The 17299-nt window shown below is 36.0% G+C and overlaps 1 pseudogene; it reads left to right on the top strand.

The window, feature by feature from the left end:
* Nucleotides 1–3689: 3689 nt before the first annotated feature.
* Nucleotides 3690–6685, top strand: LOC121428225 (annotated as a pseudogene).
* Nucleotides 6686–17299: the final 10614 nt, after the last annotated feature.

The following is a 17299-nucleotide window of genomic DNA, read 5'->3' as shown; positions in this document are numbered from 1 at the left end:
TAATTAAACTTGAATTTTAAATCAAATGTTCCATTGTTATTCGACTCGTATATTCCAGTGGTTGGCGTATGTTCTAATGCACTCGTGTATCATACAATAATCACCTTGAGGATCGCCACAAAACCATGACTTTGACACCCATTTACAAGTTTTTTAAAGATCATTTCTTCAATCTTTATCCCCATTTTGCATATAACGAAAACAAACCGGTGTCAAAACTAAGCCGCTCCTTTTTCGATATTCCGAATGGACTTTGAATCAAGTATGAATTGAAATATATTGACGAGGCTAAAATAAAAATAAATAAATAAAATAAAACTAGTTTTATTTTTTAGTACAAGCCCAAAATGCAGAATTCTTTTCGATTGCGAGTTTAGGATCATGACAACAGCCTTTCTTTAATAAAAAACCTGCTTAAAAAAACCTTTACACGATGATTCAAGAGACCTTTAACGTAGATGAACAACTCCAGGTCGATCTGTGGTTATTTTCTTTTCATTGTATTTTGAATTTGATGTAAAAATGACTTTTTTCTTGTGTAAATATCACGATTTATATTTTAGAAATGCATGTTATCGAGTATGAGATTCTCTTGTATATAGTTTTTTAGTACCTTTGGCAAGGCGTCTATCCACACTTTGCCACTCTCGACCCAGGTGCTAAATGGGTACCCGGTAGGATGTGAAAGTCATCGTATATCGCAAATACAATCGATACAGCCGCATGAAATAATACTTTTTCCCTGATTGTTTCATTCACTTATTCAGGCCCATTTTTTTTACAGCATACGGAAAAAGTAGTATAATAGCATGAAAATACAGAAATTAATAAGTTATCGATAGGCTGACTGATTTATATTTGTAAAATTAATATTTGTAAATATATAAATCCGTTTAATTTAACATTATCAATAAATTTTAATGTTCGATCATTTCATTCGCTAACGTAGACTTCCATGTGTAGTAGAGTAGCTCTATCAAAACAAAAGAGAAAAATGAAAACAAATGGATTTACGATGGCTTTATGAGAGATAAAACAAACGAGGGGAAGTCGACCGGGGGCCCGTATACACAAAGCTTAGCAATGATCGTAGAACATTTTTCTACGATTGATTGCATTGACTATAATGTATCATCAATCGTTAAAATCAAGCGTGCGCTTAATTGCTAACCTTTGTGTTACTAGGCCCATTAGTTGCTTTCTAAAAGCTACCCAATCACATTAACCCCGAAGTAGATCGAGCACATAATTATGGAGGTTTGTTATATCGTTTTTCTTTTAATTGAACCTATGTTTTTCTCAATGTTCATTAAACTCTGAATATCATGAATTTGAATCGAGTCTGTTCAAACTTTGAATGCAAACTAGAAGGAGGATGAGAGAGAGGGCAATCAGAGAGAGTTAGGGGGAGAAGGGGAAGAGAGGAGAGAGAGAGAGAGAGGGGGGGGGGGGTAGAATATGGGAGGAGTGGATCAGGAGTACATGAGATGAAACCAGAGATAGAATCAAAGAGAAGAGAAGGATAAGGAGAGAAATCTTTAGAACTATCACAAATGAAAAATAACTGAATAATTTATCTTAACGTCCCTCAACTGTCCCCCAACCGTTTCGATGATCTCTGCATTAATGTCTCCATCAACGGTTGCGTAGGGTTATAGGAGAGGAATTATATAAACAGAAAATCTTTAGAAATACCAGAAATGAAACATGAATAGAAGGATAAGGAGAGAAATCTTTAGAACTATCACAAATAAAAAATAACTGAATAATTTCTTAACGTCTCCCAACCGTGTCGATGATCTCTGCCTAAATGTCTCCATCATTCAATGGTTGCGTAGGGTTATAGGAGAGGAAGATAGACAGAAAAATCTTAGAAACCAGAAATGAAACATGAATGAATAATTTCTCTTAAAAACAATATAAAGAAGAACATAAAATCACAATTACACAAAACAATATCAATCGATATACAGACTCAGAAATTAAAGATTAATATCTTTTTTAACCGAATAAGATCTGTCTTACACATATATTAAATTATAAATGATATAGAAAAAGATCCCGCAATGAGTTACACAGAGATTACTCTAAAGATGGCAATTTGATCGTTTAAGTCACGTAATCTATGAATGAAATATCTTCTTGATAGAGAAATGGAGATTATACAATAGTGGAAATATCAAATTATACAGTCGGGGATTTTTGCACATGAAGACGAAAATTATATGAAAAAATGCTCAGTTTTCATTTTTACACAATGCGGGCCCAAAATCTGAAACCATGTCTCCAAGCAATTAAGAATTGAAGTTGATATGAAAAGGAAAGTATTTAAGAACTATAATTATGGTCCTCTTCAAGGGGAGGGGGGGGGGTGCTAGGGAACTGGAATTTAATATTTAAACGTTGCCTGCATGAAATGAGGGGATTAGGCAACGGGAGGTGTGGGGGGGGGGGTACTGGTTGGTGATTGAATAAAGGGGATAATGATATCCCTTGGGATCTGCTGCCGTAGCAAGAAAAGGGGGCCGAAAGAAATTACCAGTCCTTCCATTATTATGTGACTACCCTACGGCCTATTAATCTACAAGTAACTCCCTTTGAAATATGAGGAAAACGTTAATAAGCTCCTACATATCACGCTATGTGTTTTAAAGATTAATTAGATTATAGCTTTCTTTGAATCTGTCATTTTTAATAGGTAAATGATTCTTTAAATCTACCCTTTTTTCTCATTGAAACTATATATTAAAGAACCTTTCAACCAAAACAATCATTTTAAAAGATCTTCTTTTCCAGGTATTATCACGTGACTAATTTTCCAGATCACATTCTACATTGAAATTTTGTTTGGTTTCAAATACAAATCAAAGCGCCAATACTCTTAAAACAAATCAGTCAAATTGACTAGACCAGTAGTCAGCTGGGTGCAACTGATATGGCAATCACTGATAGTCACGTTTTTAGAGTGCAGTATCCAACACTACGATCCAATTAAGTCCTTCACAGTAAAAACTTTTGGGTTTCTTCATACAAGACTGTTTACTATATGAATCTCACAGTAGTTGTTTAAACGTTTTAAAGAAACATGCTTGATTTATTAATGTTGTTTCAGACTTTAAACAACGTTTTAAACAACTCCTGTAAAGTTTATTTAGCAAAACAGCGTGGTATATGTATACATGTTTTTAAACAGCTTCTTGGCTGTGTTGCTTCAGTCAAACAATGCCAAGACCAGCACGGATCGATAAATCTCGAATAATTAGATAATCAGTTGAAAATAGGAATATCTGCATTCTGGCTAATCAACCTTTGTAATAGATAAAACTGACAAGAGTTTGTAGTGGAAGAACAATTCTGATGACATAGTCATCAGGTAGTCACATGGAGTCAGCACCATACATGCTATTGATATATAATTATCATACCCACTTCTATTTTTAGGAAGTTTATACTGCGCAGCAGTGTGCTTTTACCTTTGATTGTAATAAAAAAAGTAATACGAGGCTTTTGGACCATTGTGTACTAAATATATATAGGCGGAATGAAAAAAAAAATCCCTCTTTCGATGAAATTATGCATACTTAACGCTGCCAAGTTCAAAGGTAGGTGGGAATTCCCAGTTCTATTAATAGAAAGTTCCTACTTCAATTCACAGTAGTGTGCTTTTACAATTGCAGCACTACGAGTGATTTGTATCGAAATGCACTGTTGGCTTCGTAGGTTGTAATGTGATAGTTCTTGTGGTTGGATTTAATTAGATCTCTTTATTTAGCGATGGCTGAGAAGTGTGGATCAGAGAAAGCATCAAGCTCTTCACCGAACCTGATATGTCCATTATGTCTTGATATATTTGTCGAGGCAACAATCCTGACTTCATGTGGACACACATTTTGTAGGCGATGCCTCAAGAAATACGACCTAACCCACCAGGACCTTGATCACATGGTCTGTCCTCTCTGCAGGGAGATCACCAAGTTGTCCGCCAACCGTGTCGATGATCTCCGCCTCAATGTCTCCATCAACGGATGCGTAGACGATTATCACGCCAAGTGTGGAGGGATGAATGCTGTCCTTGAGATGTGCCAGAAATGCACCGCTTGCAAATCTCTGAAAGACGCTGTATCATTCTGCAGAACATGTAATTATTACATGTGCGATGAGTGCTTACATTGTCATCAACATCTTACAGTTGTCTTCAAAGGTCATGAGATTGTATCCCTGGATGATGTCATCGAAGGGAAGGTCAGCATTGGTCATTTATTCGAGAAGTGCTCCATCCACAAACAAGAGAACAAGGATATGTTTTGTGAGGATTGTAAGGTCCACGTCTGTCACAAGTGCGTACTCGTTGATCATCAATATCACAAAATCAAGAACCAGGTTAACTTTGAGCAGGAGTTGCGACAGAAGGTGAATTTATTCATAATTATCACAGCAAAAACGCTGTATAAAAATCTGTATAACACTGTTCACTATTTGAACCTTACAGTAGTTGTTTAGAAGTTTAGACAACCAGACTTTTTTTTTCAGAATCAAATATCAATAATCAAACTTAGCTGTTTACAAGTTTAAAACACTTGTTTAGAGCGTACACTCTTAAAAAGGTTGGGCAAAAGGCCCAATTTTTAACCATCCCTTGGCAACATATTATCCATACTACTATTAGTTAAAGTCTGTCCAAATTGGGTAATAAAAGCTAATAATTGGGTAATACATTTGCTGAATGAGACAATAATGCCCAGAATATATAAGTATGTATATATTTTTTGTACTAACAAACATTACTCAACACAGTGGACAGTATGTAGATTCATGATGAAAACACCAACGATCACACCATTTTTTTTTTAATGATTACGATGATGATGAAACTGATGACGACAATAATGATAATCACAATATCAAGATATACAAGATATTAAGAACACTAACAGTAAAAAAAGAAACAATACTAATAAAATAATGATAGTAATTAAGGTAACAGGAATAATAATAGTCATGATAATGATATAATGAATAAGACTATAGAACAGAATATTGATTAATAAAATAACAATATATATAGATGTTGTTGAATACAGATTGACAATGATATATGATGATTTTTAATACCATCATCAGCATCTAAAATGTTGTTTCATTTGATTATGTCACTTATTCTTTGTGTTGAACTACATTGATGATTGTTATCGTTGTTGTTTCAATATGACAAACAATTTTGTAATTATATGCTGTCTCTCTTCAATCTTATTCAGATTGTCGTATGTCATTCTGTATGATTTCTTTGTTTGTAGAGTATCAGTATTTCTTATATTCGCCTTTATGGAATATTTCCAGATATAACTCGCTGTTTTTACATATCACTTTCAATTCGTAGGTGACAGACCTTGCCCAGCGATGTGCTGACAAGAAAGCAGAGCTGGAAAAGAACATTCAGAACATAGAAATACAACGTCATGAGGTACACACTGCAGTGCAGACACTACTAGATGATGTCAAGCAAGCCTACAGCATCAAGGCAAAGGAGCTGGAAGAAAATCTTCGAAATCTTACCGAGCAAATAACTGCCTTAGAACGTAGTTTTGATGACGACCTCGACGTCTTAAAGTCAAAAGATCGACAGAGGATCAAGAGTATTTGTAGTTCAATTACTTTGGTAGATAATGACAGACTGGGTCATCTTGAGACAGACACTCTATCTGCTCATATCTTGCTCTGTGAGGAGCTGGATACCATGCTGAAGGAGGTTACCGATCACACTTCTGCGGAAGCTATTAAGAAGAAAGCACATGAGAAGAGGTTTAAACCAGCAGATGACACTCGTCTTGACCTCGGGAGCATCTCAGGATCAGATCCCAAGATGGATGCCATTCAGTGTGTTGATCTACGGGGAATGATGCACGGTATGACAAGGTACTCCAATAGCACTGTCGCTATCGGGTATGGGAGCAATGCACAAGGTATTGATATCATTGATTCAAATGGTGAAAAGCAGCGACATAGTAACATATTAGCCTTAAATGAAATGAATTGTCGTGATCTGATTTTGCAACGGGACGGGGCGTTATGCGTGTCCACTGGTAGTACAGAAGCCTACATCTACTCTCGCCTTGGCTCTAGGAAAGCAACAATCAACGTGAGAAAAAATATTAATAAACTCAGAGTTAGCAGGAGTCCATTAGATGAAATCATCATTACTAACTATGGAAAACAAGTCTATATCTATGACCCGACAGGATCCACTCTAAACACACTGTTCAAACAAAGCACGATACGAGGCAGGCATCTACCACCAGGACGGGTTTGATCGTCACGAGTTCATGTTGGTGCTATCCAAGCGTGGTGACGGTCTATGACAGGGATGGGAATGCTGGTGAGTCTCTACAAGCTCCAGAGGATGTCTACCCGTTTGCTACCGTGGATGAGCAGGACAGGTGTATGTAGCGAGTGTTGATAGGGTTAATAGTATCGTCGTGATCAGGCTCTATGATCTTGATGGTCTGAACCTGAAGGAAAGAGTTAAGTTCAATGCACTTGATATGAAATCGAAAGATGGGATCTGTAACTTGGTTTCCCTCTCCCCAGACATGCTCGCCTTTGCTTGTGGCAAAAAGTTATATTTCATCAAGGTATCACTGTAATCTACGTTATATCACACCATGTAGTATGGAAACTGACATGCTTTCATCCTGCTACAAATCTACTTTAACACGTGTCGATATTCAATACACCATGTATATTACTTACCATGTGATATCTTCATCCAATGATAGAATCACTTAATGTGATATACTACTGATATAATAGTAATAAAAATAAAGAATTGTATAGCGCACATATCTGTCGATGACACTCAAGGCGAACAATTAAACTTATATAAACAGAAATGAAATAAATAAATACAAAAAATTGAACAAACTGACAAGAAATTACAGTGGTTTCGTATAAATTAGTGAACAGGTGGAGATGTGAATATATAATTTATATTCATTTTCTAATATATGCGTATATAAATACAAACTTTATCTCAATTATTATATACATAATATTGCATATAGGAATGTATTGTATACGGTGTAAAGTATAATTACAAATCGTCCATTATCGTTATATTAATGTGTAGAGTCTTTCTAAGAATTATTTAGAGAAAATTCATAAAGATAGATTCCACTATCTTTAATTCTAGATTAACTTAAACGTTCAATTGCTATTCGACTCATATCAAGTGTTCAGTGCCAGATTTTCTCTGTTTACATTCAAGTATATATATGTAACCACGATCGCTTCAGATCCCCCAAATTGACACCATTTATTTGCTTTTTCAAGAACATTCCAGCAATCTCTATCCCCATTTTGCTCGTTACGATAACACATCGGTGTAAAAAATCCGAACCACCTTTTTTTCGAAATTAAATTTTTGTTAAGTGAAAATAGAAGATTGTAAACATTGATCTGGCAAAAAAGAAAAATCCAAACAACTAGCCATTATGTATTTTTATTAGTACAAGTCCGAAAATAGTTCGGTTTCTTTTTTATTGCAAGTTTAAGATCATGAAAGCAGCCTGAAAAAAAAGAAACGTGCAAAAAAGCAACTCAAACTTGTATGCAATAATTCGAAAGACCTGGTTATCACCTTTAACGTAGAGGGGCAACTCCAGGTCGATTAGTGGTAATTTTCTTTTAAGAACATGTAATTGTACTTTGAATTTGATGTATAAATTTTTTTTCTTGTGTAAATATCACGATTTATATATATAAATGCATGTTATCGAGTTACTGCTCTCTCAGAGGTTAGTCTCTGACATTCTCTTGTGTATAGTTATGACCTATGTTTAGAACGACTCTGTTTATCCACGGGGAAAGACTATTTTAAAAGGAAATTGATTACAAAATTTTAGCTTTATAATTTCGGCATAAGGTTTGTATTATTTTATAACACATGTTTCCTGACGCCATGAATGAATCAATATTAGTGACTATGCGTAGCTATTAGATGAATTTATTTTGAATGTATAAACAGTGACACCAGGACCCCGTAAAACGAATTTGAAAGAACAATTCTGATTGGTTCTTATTCAGTCAAGTGAGCAAAATACGCATGCAACGACGATCTTGATAGGCTATTTCATTTAACGATTAATCGCTATCCTTCGTGTTATCCCGCCTAGTTAGTTCAACATAAAAAAGATCAAATAGGCGTCATGTTTGGAAATGAACTTCTGGGGCCTGTTACACGAACCTTAACAATCATCTTGGATGAATATCTATACGATTGATTGAATTGACTACAATGTACAATTAATCATGAATACCAAGCATGCGATCAATCGCTAACCTAAATGTTACGGGACCATTGTAGACTTAAAAGGGAATGGTATAGGTATCGATTATTACCAACTATCTAATATAAAAATATAAAAAAATATCTTATATTTTGATATGCTGACTGTAGAATAAATCTTTTGGTTTATACTTTAATCAAGAATCACCATAACAGATGAAAGGGCCTCAAGCTGCAAATCATATTACATTATACAAAGGCTACATTTTGATATTCGATTGTTTTTCTCTTAGGCCTATATGTATTAGAATGAATATTATATATCAAAGCAAACGAGACAACAAATGGATATCCGATTATTTTATGAGATATGTAAACGGTGAAGATAGAAAACGAGGGAAAATTATTCCGAGAGGACAATCTTAGAGTTTACTTTCTAAAAATGCATATTTGATTAAAATTGAAGTATATATATCGAGCACATACCGATTTTTCCTTTTGAATTGAATCTATGGATTTCTCTTTTCATTAAATTGTATATATGATAAATTGAATCAAGTCTGGTCAAACTTTGAACATGTTGAATACTAACTAAATAGAACGAGGAGGGGGGGGGGGGGGGGGTAGTCGGTGAGAGAGAGAAAGGGAGTGAGAAGATGATTTACTTAAAAACCAAGAACTGCTTATCACTAATTTCGGTAAAAAACACCAAACTTATACATGTACATGTATATTGAACACTACCAAATTCTGGTAGAATAATTTTAACAGATAACCACCGAGACACCAACATCAATTCCAAGAGTTTCTATAACAAAAAGGTTGAGGAAGGGGGGGGGGGTGTCATCTCGAATACATTTGTGAATTGCTAATATGATGGTAATGATGATGATGTTGATGATGGTAATGATGATGGTGATGATGATGATGATGAGGATGATGTTGATGATGATAGTAATGATAATGATGGCAATGATGACGATATTATGATGGTGATGATAGTGAAGAAGATAATGATAATTACTATGATAGATGATGATGGTGATGAAGATCATTCAAACGATGGTAGTCGTGGTGCATGGTGATAGGGGTGGTGGTGATGATGGCGATGATGACTACGTTGATGACAATGGTGGCGGTAGTGGTAGTGGTGGTGGTGGTGGTGGTGGTGATGATAGGGGTGGTGGTTGTGATGACGAAAGTTGTTATTATTATTACTATCATTATGAAGGTAGTGATTTTCGTGGTGGTGTTATTGATGATGATAACGATAATAGTGGTAGTGAAGATGATAGCGATAATGATGATGACAGTAGTTTTGAAGATGGTGGTGGTGGTAGTGTTGAGGATGATGACGACGACGATGATGATGATGATGAAGATAGTGGTGACATGGTGGTAATGAAGATGGTGGTAAAAATGGTAATGATAACGATGATGATGGTAATGATGATGATGACGGTGATGATAATAGTTATAACGGAATAATCATCGTTAATACGTATGGTGGTGATAAGCAGAGATAGATGTTAATGATGATAATTGAGATATAAATTGCTTTTGAACGCACGCGATGAAAATGAAATAAAATTAGGTTTTCCTTGATCTATATTTAGAACAGCAAATTTATCTCGACTAACATGCTCATGACATAATCTTTATCAAAAAATATTATTAAGATAAGGAAGAACTTTAGGTGGACACTGATTACGAAATAATTATCAAAATGGGCCATGCACGAACGCTCTGTGAGAAAGGAAGGAAAGAGAATGGGAGAGAGAGGGGGAGGGGGGAGGAGGGGGGGGGGGCTGAAAGAAAGGGAGAAATAATTAAAGAAAGAAACAATGATGGGTAGAAAGAAAAAAATAAGAAATTGAAAAATAGAGTAGCAAAGAGGAATAGGAAAGAAACTTCAAAACAATAATATCGGTTTTTCGAAATGATTATTAAGAAAGTAAGACTGGTTTCAAAACTGTGTATGATGGCGCTATTCCAACTTCTTAAACGGTGCTATTGCTTCGGGTACGCTATGTGCGCGTAATATGTTCTTGGTGATTTAAGTCTTATTTTTTCAACATGGAATCGTGTTAAGTAAGATAATTGACAATAATTCATAATTACTCGGATACTGATAGGGCCTACTATAGCAACAGTTTAGTAGTGATTCTATTCATCTCTTGACCATGTTAATGAGAATCTTTGACATTTATCTTGACAGTGTTACAGTGGAGCTCCAAAGCCAGTGAATCATACACTGTAAAAACTGTGGTGTTTAAAACTGATACCAATTGGTGTTAATAGAGGACCACACCCTGAAGTGTTAAAATAACACCCTAGAGATTGGACATAACACCAAATGTAACAACCATAGGTGTTGTAATAACACCTATAGGTGTAAAACTAACACCGCCAATTTAACACCGGTGTAAAATAACTGATGTGGTCCACACGGTTAACACCACAGTTTTTGCTGTGTACCAAAAATAAACATGATTATGTATTTAGAATGTTCAAGTCCTGCCATTTTTTTTTTAGATATCTATTAATGAATTGATTCGATAAACTTTGAAATTCAGTAAAGTTTGTTGATGGCTCGCTGTACATTCTACATTCAATACTCAGCATGAAGAACTGCATTCTGTGGTGGGGTTCACTAACTTTTGAGAAGGAATTGTGTACAAGGAAGGGGAGCCACTATTACTAAGGTATTAAAAAATAAAACAAAGCTAGAAAAATGTTCAAAGAAAGAACAACACAAAACGCAAACAAACACAGAAAAACTTTAAAAGGAAAGAAAGAACGGAAAAAAGAGAGACAGAAATATTAAGAAGCATTAAAAAAGTACGACTAGAAAACAGAATGAAAAAGACAGAAAAATACACAAAGAAAAAAATTAATACAGACAAAAGGAAATAAAACAGAGAGAGTGGAAGGGGCAGGTATATACAGAAAGAGAGATAGGGGGGGGGGGGGGATGATCACTTTAAGCATTGTCTGACGTGTAGGGAAAGTTATTACACGCATACGATTGTAAAAAAAAATCAACCGAAATAGAATTCCAAATATTTGGAGGGCACGTCCTATTGTGCCCCAAACTTATTGTTTATTCATTCATTTATTTATTCATTTATTTATCTATTTATTTCATTTTATCATATTTTATTCCACATTTTATTTTTTTTTATTTATCTATTATCATTATAATTTTTTTTTTTGGGGGGGGTGGGGGACTTGTCCCCTCCCCTAGTTTGACCACCACTAACTGAGGCGCGGCTTTATAGAGCCGCGCCTCAGTTAGCACGGTGTAAATGTAAATGGGTGTTTTGAGGCCCCACCCGTACCTTAACAAAAGACATTAATGAATATCGACAATATGTATGCATGTACACATATTGAGTAATGCAGTATCCCATTCATGTCTTCAAGTTCTCTAAGAATATGCAAATTTTAGAACATTTACATTCATGCACTATCACAATGCTGGTAAAGTAAGGAAATGAATTTCCCCACTTTCAGTATAATTCCTTGATCTCCCACCCCTGTTTCCGATAAATTACAATAACGCTGTAAAAAAAATTGTTATAGGAAAAACAAGACACACAAAAGGCACTACCTCCTTCCTCTTCAAAACGGTTTTTCCGGTTTTAACCTATTTTTGCGAACACGAATATACTTCAAAACGGCAACATTAATTAAAGGGATTCTACCTACTGGTATTGATAGAAAATTACTTTTATTGCGTCGCTACCTCGCTATAAGCTGGCTTGCCAAAATGGAATTATTGTTATCACCCTAGTGTTACCCAATTTAAACTCGGCATCAAAAATATAAAAAGGGGCATGTTATTAAATAAACAACCATTAAGCATCCTCAGCTGGCAAAAACAGCTAGCTCATAGATCACAACCTTTATACAATAATTTGACAAAAAAAATCATCAACCCTGAAGGGCGGCCAGAAGGGATGTCGACCTCTTCGAAGTAAGGATGATAACAATTCCCTCACTAGTTCTCTTGACACATATGGGAAACGTCCCACCCAGCTGAGTCTGGAGGGCGGCCTGGAAAGATGTCGACCTCTTCGAACTAGAGATGATAACAAGAAGCCTCTTAAGTCATTAAGGCACATGGGGGACGTCCCTCCGAGCTGGGCCTAGTCGGAGATGCATCAAACAGTGACATGATATCCACCAAGAGCTCATTGGACAGGACCCTTTTAAGAAGTGTGGATGGGACCCGCAGGAGCAGCAGGATCAGAAATAAGGGTTGGGTCAGTAGAAGATGAAAGGAAATATGACCCTTCCACTAGGGGGGGGGGGGGAGACCAGTTATCACATTTACGTATTAAAGTTGACTGCATCGGAGCCATTGATCACACCGGAGTCGGACTGAGTGATGTCTTGGTATCCACGATGAAAAACACCTGATGTCTGGGTATACGTCTGGGTCGGTGACAAGTTTGGATGTGGGGGTATCTACATCAATTACAAATTCGAACGTGCTGTCAATTAGATGGGGAGTACAGCGGTGGACACGAGCAAGGAATACGGTACAACATCTCCAGAGGGCTACGGATTCAGAGAGGAGTTACTTCTGTCCATGAGATGAGAAGTGCTTCCCAAGTATTAATTTTTGGTTCTAGAGGCAAAATTATTCCAGAAACTGTTCTTAATGTTGGGGGCCACAGTGTTGCTCGTAGTGAGCATGTTCGAGTTCTAGGAGTAATTATCGAAGAACCTTTGACTTAGAAACCCCATAAAGTCAGTGTGTACAAAGGTTTCTTGAGGTGTAGGTGCTATATATAGATTAAGATGTGTTTTGTCTGAGACTTTTCTAGGAACTTTACATACATATCAGCTTTGTGCTTCCCTATCTGACTTACTGTAATGTTGTATGGGACAATTTTACTTTTGAGACTTACAGTGAAAAACTAAAAGTTTTACAAAATAAAATTCTTACGCTTATCACCAATTCAATGTTCAGACATCCTAGTAAACCCTTATCCCTTCAGTTAAAGTTGCTTCCTCTTCTTTTGATGAGTAAGTCAGGTTCAAAGGTAGCTGGGAATACCCGGTACTATTTACAGGAAGTTCGAATCGGGTGTGGTTTTTTTTTACTCTTGTAGTTGATTTGAATTTGTATTGAACTACACATTAGCAATAACATGAAGTGATCATTGTGTTGTAATGCGAACCTGGCGTTTCAATACGTTAGTATTGACTTGACTTGTATGTTATTTGACGGAATTTAAATCTCATGTTCGTAAATTGATTTAGCGATGGCTGAGAAGTGTGAATCAGACAAAGTTTCAAGCTCTTCACTGAACCTGATATGTCCATTATGTCTTGATATATTTGTCGAGGCGACAATCCTGACTTCATGTGGACACACATTTTGTAGGCGATGCCTCAAGAAATACGATCTAACTCATCAGGACCTTGATCACATGGTCTGTCCTCTCTGCAGGGAGATAACCAAGTTGTACGCCAACCGTGTCGATGATCTCCGCCTCAATGACTCCATCAACGGACGCGTAGACGATTACCACGCCAAGTGTGGAGGGATGAATGCTGTCCTTGAGATGTGCCAGAAATGCACCGCTTGCAAGTCTCAGAGAGACGCTGTATCATTCTGCAGAACATGTAATTATTACATGTGTAATGAGTGCTTACATTGTCATCAACATCTTACAGTCTTATTCGACGGTCATGAGATTGTCTCCATGGATGATGTCATCGAAGGGAAGGTCAGCATTGGTCATTTATTCGAGAAGTGTTCCATCCACAAACCAGAGAACAAGGACATGTTTTGTGAGGTTTGTAAGGTCCATGTCTGTCACAAGTGCGTACTCGTTGATCATCAAAATCACAAAGTCAAGAACCAGGTTAACTTTGAGCAGGAGTTGCGACACAAGGTGAATTTATTCATAATTATCACAGCAAATACGCTGTATAAAAATCCATATAACACTGTTCGCTATTTGAACCTTACAGTTATGTAGTTGGAATGTTTAGAAGTTTAAACAATCAGAATTTTTTTCAGAATCAAATATCAATAATCAAATTTAGCTGTTTACAAGTTTAAACACTTAAAAAAATATTTAAGCCAGTAATGTGAGGTTAAACAGTTGTACAAAAATGTAGGCAACATGTTCAGAGCGTACACTCTTAAAAAGGTTGAGCAAAAAGGCCCAATTTTTAACCATCACTTGGCAACATATCCATACTACTATTAGTTAAAGTCTGTCCAAATTGGGTAATAAAAACTAATAATTGGGTAATAACTTTGCTGAATTAGACAATAACTGCCCAGAATACATAAGTATGTATACATTTTTTTTTACTATCAAACATTACCCAACACAGTGGACACTATGTAGATTTATGATGAAAACACCAACGATCACGCTATTTTTTTAATGATTACGATGGTGATAAAACTGATGACGATAATAATGATAATCACAATATCAAGATATACACAAGATATTAAGAACATTAACAGTAAAAATATAAAAAGAAATAATACTAATAAAATAATGATAATGATAATAATTAAGGTAACAGGAATAATGATAGTCATGATAATGATATAATAAACAAGACTATAGAACAGAATATTGATTAATAAAATATGTTGTTGAATGCAGATTGACAATGATATATGATGATTTTTAATACCATCATCAGCATCTAAAATGTTGTTTCATTTGATTATGTAACTTATTCTTTGTGTTGAACTACATTGATGATTGTTATCGTTGTTGTTTCAATATGACAAACAATTTTGTAATTATATCTGTCTCTCTTCAATCTTATTCAGATTGTCGTATGTCATTCTGTATGATTTCTTTGTTTGTAGAGTATCAGTATTTCTTATATTAGCCTTTATGGAATATTTCCAGATATAACTAGCTGTTTTTACTTATCACTTTCAATTCGTAGGTGACAGACCTTGCTCAGCGATGTGCTGACAAGAAAGCAGGTTGGAAAAGAACATTCAGAACATAGAAATACAACGTCATGAGGTACACACTGCAGTGCAGACACTACTAGATGATGTCAGGCAAGCCTACAGTATCAAGGCCAAGGAGCTGGAAGAAAATCTTCGAAATCTCACCGACCAAATACATGCCTTACAGCATAGTTTTGATGACGACCTCAATGTCTTGAAGTCAAAAGATCGCCAGAGGATCAAGAGTATTTGTAGTTCAATTACTTTGGTAGATAATGACAGACTGCGTCATCTTGAGACAGACACTCTATCTGCTCATATCTTGCTCTGTGAGGAGCTGGATGCCATGCTGAAGGAGGTTACTGATCACACTTCTGCGGAAGCTATTAGGAAGAAAGCACAGGAGAAGAGGTTCAAACCAGCAGATGATACTCGTCTTGACCTCGGGAGCATCGCAGGATCAGATCCCAAGATGGAAGTCATTCAGTGTGTTGATCTACGGGGAGGGATGCACGGTATGGCACGGTACTCGCAAAGCAGTGTCGCTATCGGGTATGGGAGCACTGCACAAGGTATTGATATCATTGATTCAAATGGTGGAAAGCAGCGGTATAATAACATATTAGCCTTAAATGACATGAATTGTTATGATCTGGTTTTGCAACGGGACGGGGCGTTATGCGTGTCTACTGGTACTACAGGAGCCCACATCTACTCTCGCCTTGGCTGTAGGAAAGCAACAATCCACTTGAGAAACAATATAAATTCAACAAACGTTAACAAAAGTCCATCTGATGAAATCATTATTACTAACTATGGAAAACAAGTCTATATCTATGACCCGACAGGATCCACTCTCAAACGCACTGTTCAAACAAAGCACAATACGAATCAGGCATCTACCACCAGGACGGGTTTGATCGTCACGAGTTTATGTTGGGAGAGTCCAAGCGTAGTGACGGTCTATGACAGGGGTGGGAATGCTGGTGAGTCTCTACAAGCTCCAGAGGGTGTCTACCTGTATGCTGCCGTGGATGAGCAGGACAGGGTGTATGTATCGAGTGTTGATGTGGATAATAGTAGCGTCGTGATCAGGCTATATGATCTTGATGGTCTGACCCTGAAGGAAAGAATTGAGTTCAAAGCATTTGATATGACATTGGTTTGGAGTTTGTGTTACTTGGTTTTCCTCTCCCCAGACATGCTCGCCTTTGCTTGTCACACGAAGTTATATTTCATCAAGGTATCACTGTAATCACACATACACCATGTATATTACTGACCATGTGACATCTACATCCAATGACAAAATCACTTAATGTGATATAAATAACATACAATTTAATTCGTAGAAGATGTGTTGAAAAAAACGAACATGTTTCGCAGCCAGAAGCTGGATAAAACATGTAAATTTTAGAATTCAATTCGACAATATTCGAGTGTACAAGTGATAACGAAAATGAATCGATTAATGAAGTATAAATACTATACATTATTTTGCACCAATTTTCCGAGTATTGAATATACAATTTCGTCTGCAACAAACACAGGCATACCGTGCTTATTATTGTAATTATAAAGTGATAGCAAAATTACTAACTTAAAAACTGAAATATAACAAAGCGTTTATTGAAATATAACAAAGTAATCAGCGAACGTTAGTAAAAATATATCAAAAGAATTACTATAATACATACTTATGAATATATTTACAGTGCATAAGGGATATAAACGTACCATAAGCAGAAAGACTACACTCTACACTATTAGACCATTTTGCTTTCACATCATGCGAAGTTTTCGTAGCATCATATTCATGCATGATCGCTATTTGTTATTCAGTTAAATTATCGTGTATGATTGAATGATAAAATGCTTTCTGTTGGACCGTCTATAAGTTCTTGCATTTTATTTTTGATAATTATGTGATCTTCTCCAAGAGGGAAAGATATACCAATCGCTGATAACCAATTAACCATTTATTTGAAAAATGAAATATTTGCTGGTATAAAAACTTTTTTGTAGTTGCTGTTTCCGAATAGTGTTGAAAATATTCCATTTTGATT

Source organism: Lytechinus variegatus, chromosome 14 (genome assembly GCF_018143015.1).
Source record: "Lytechinus variegatus isolate NC3 chromosome 14, Lvar_3.0, whole genome shotgun sequence".
NCBI classification, from domain to species: Eukaryota; Metazoa; Echinodermata; class Echinoidea; order Temnopleuroida; family Toxopneustidae; genus Lytechinus; species Lytechinus variegatus.
The sequence above is the reverse complement of the archived record's forward strand: the minus strand, read 5'-3'. Positions and strand labels throughout refer to the sequence as shown.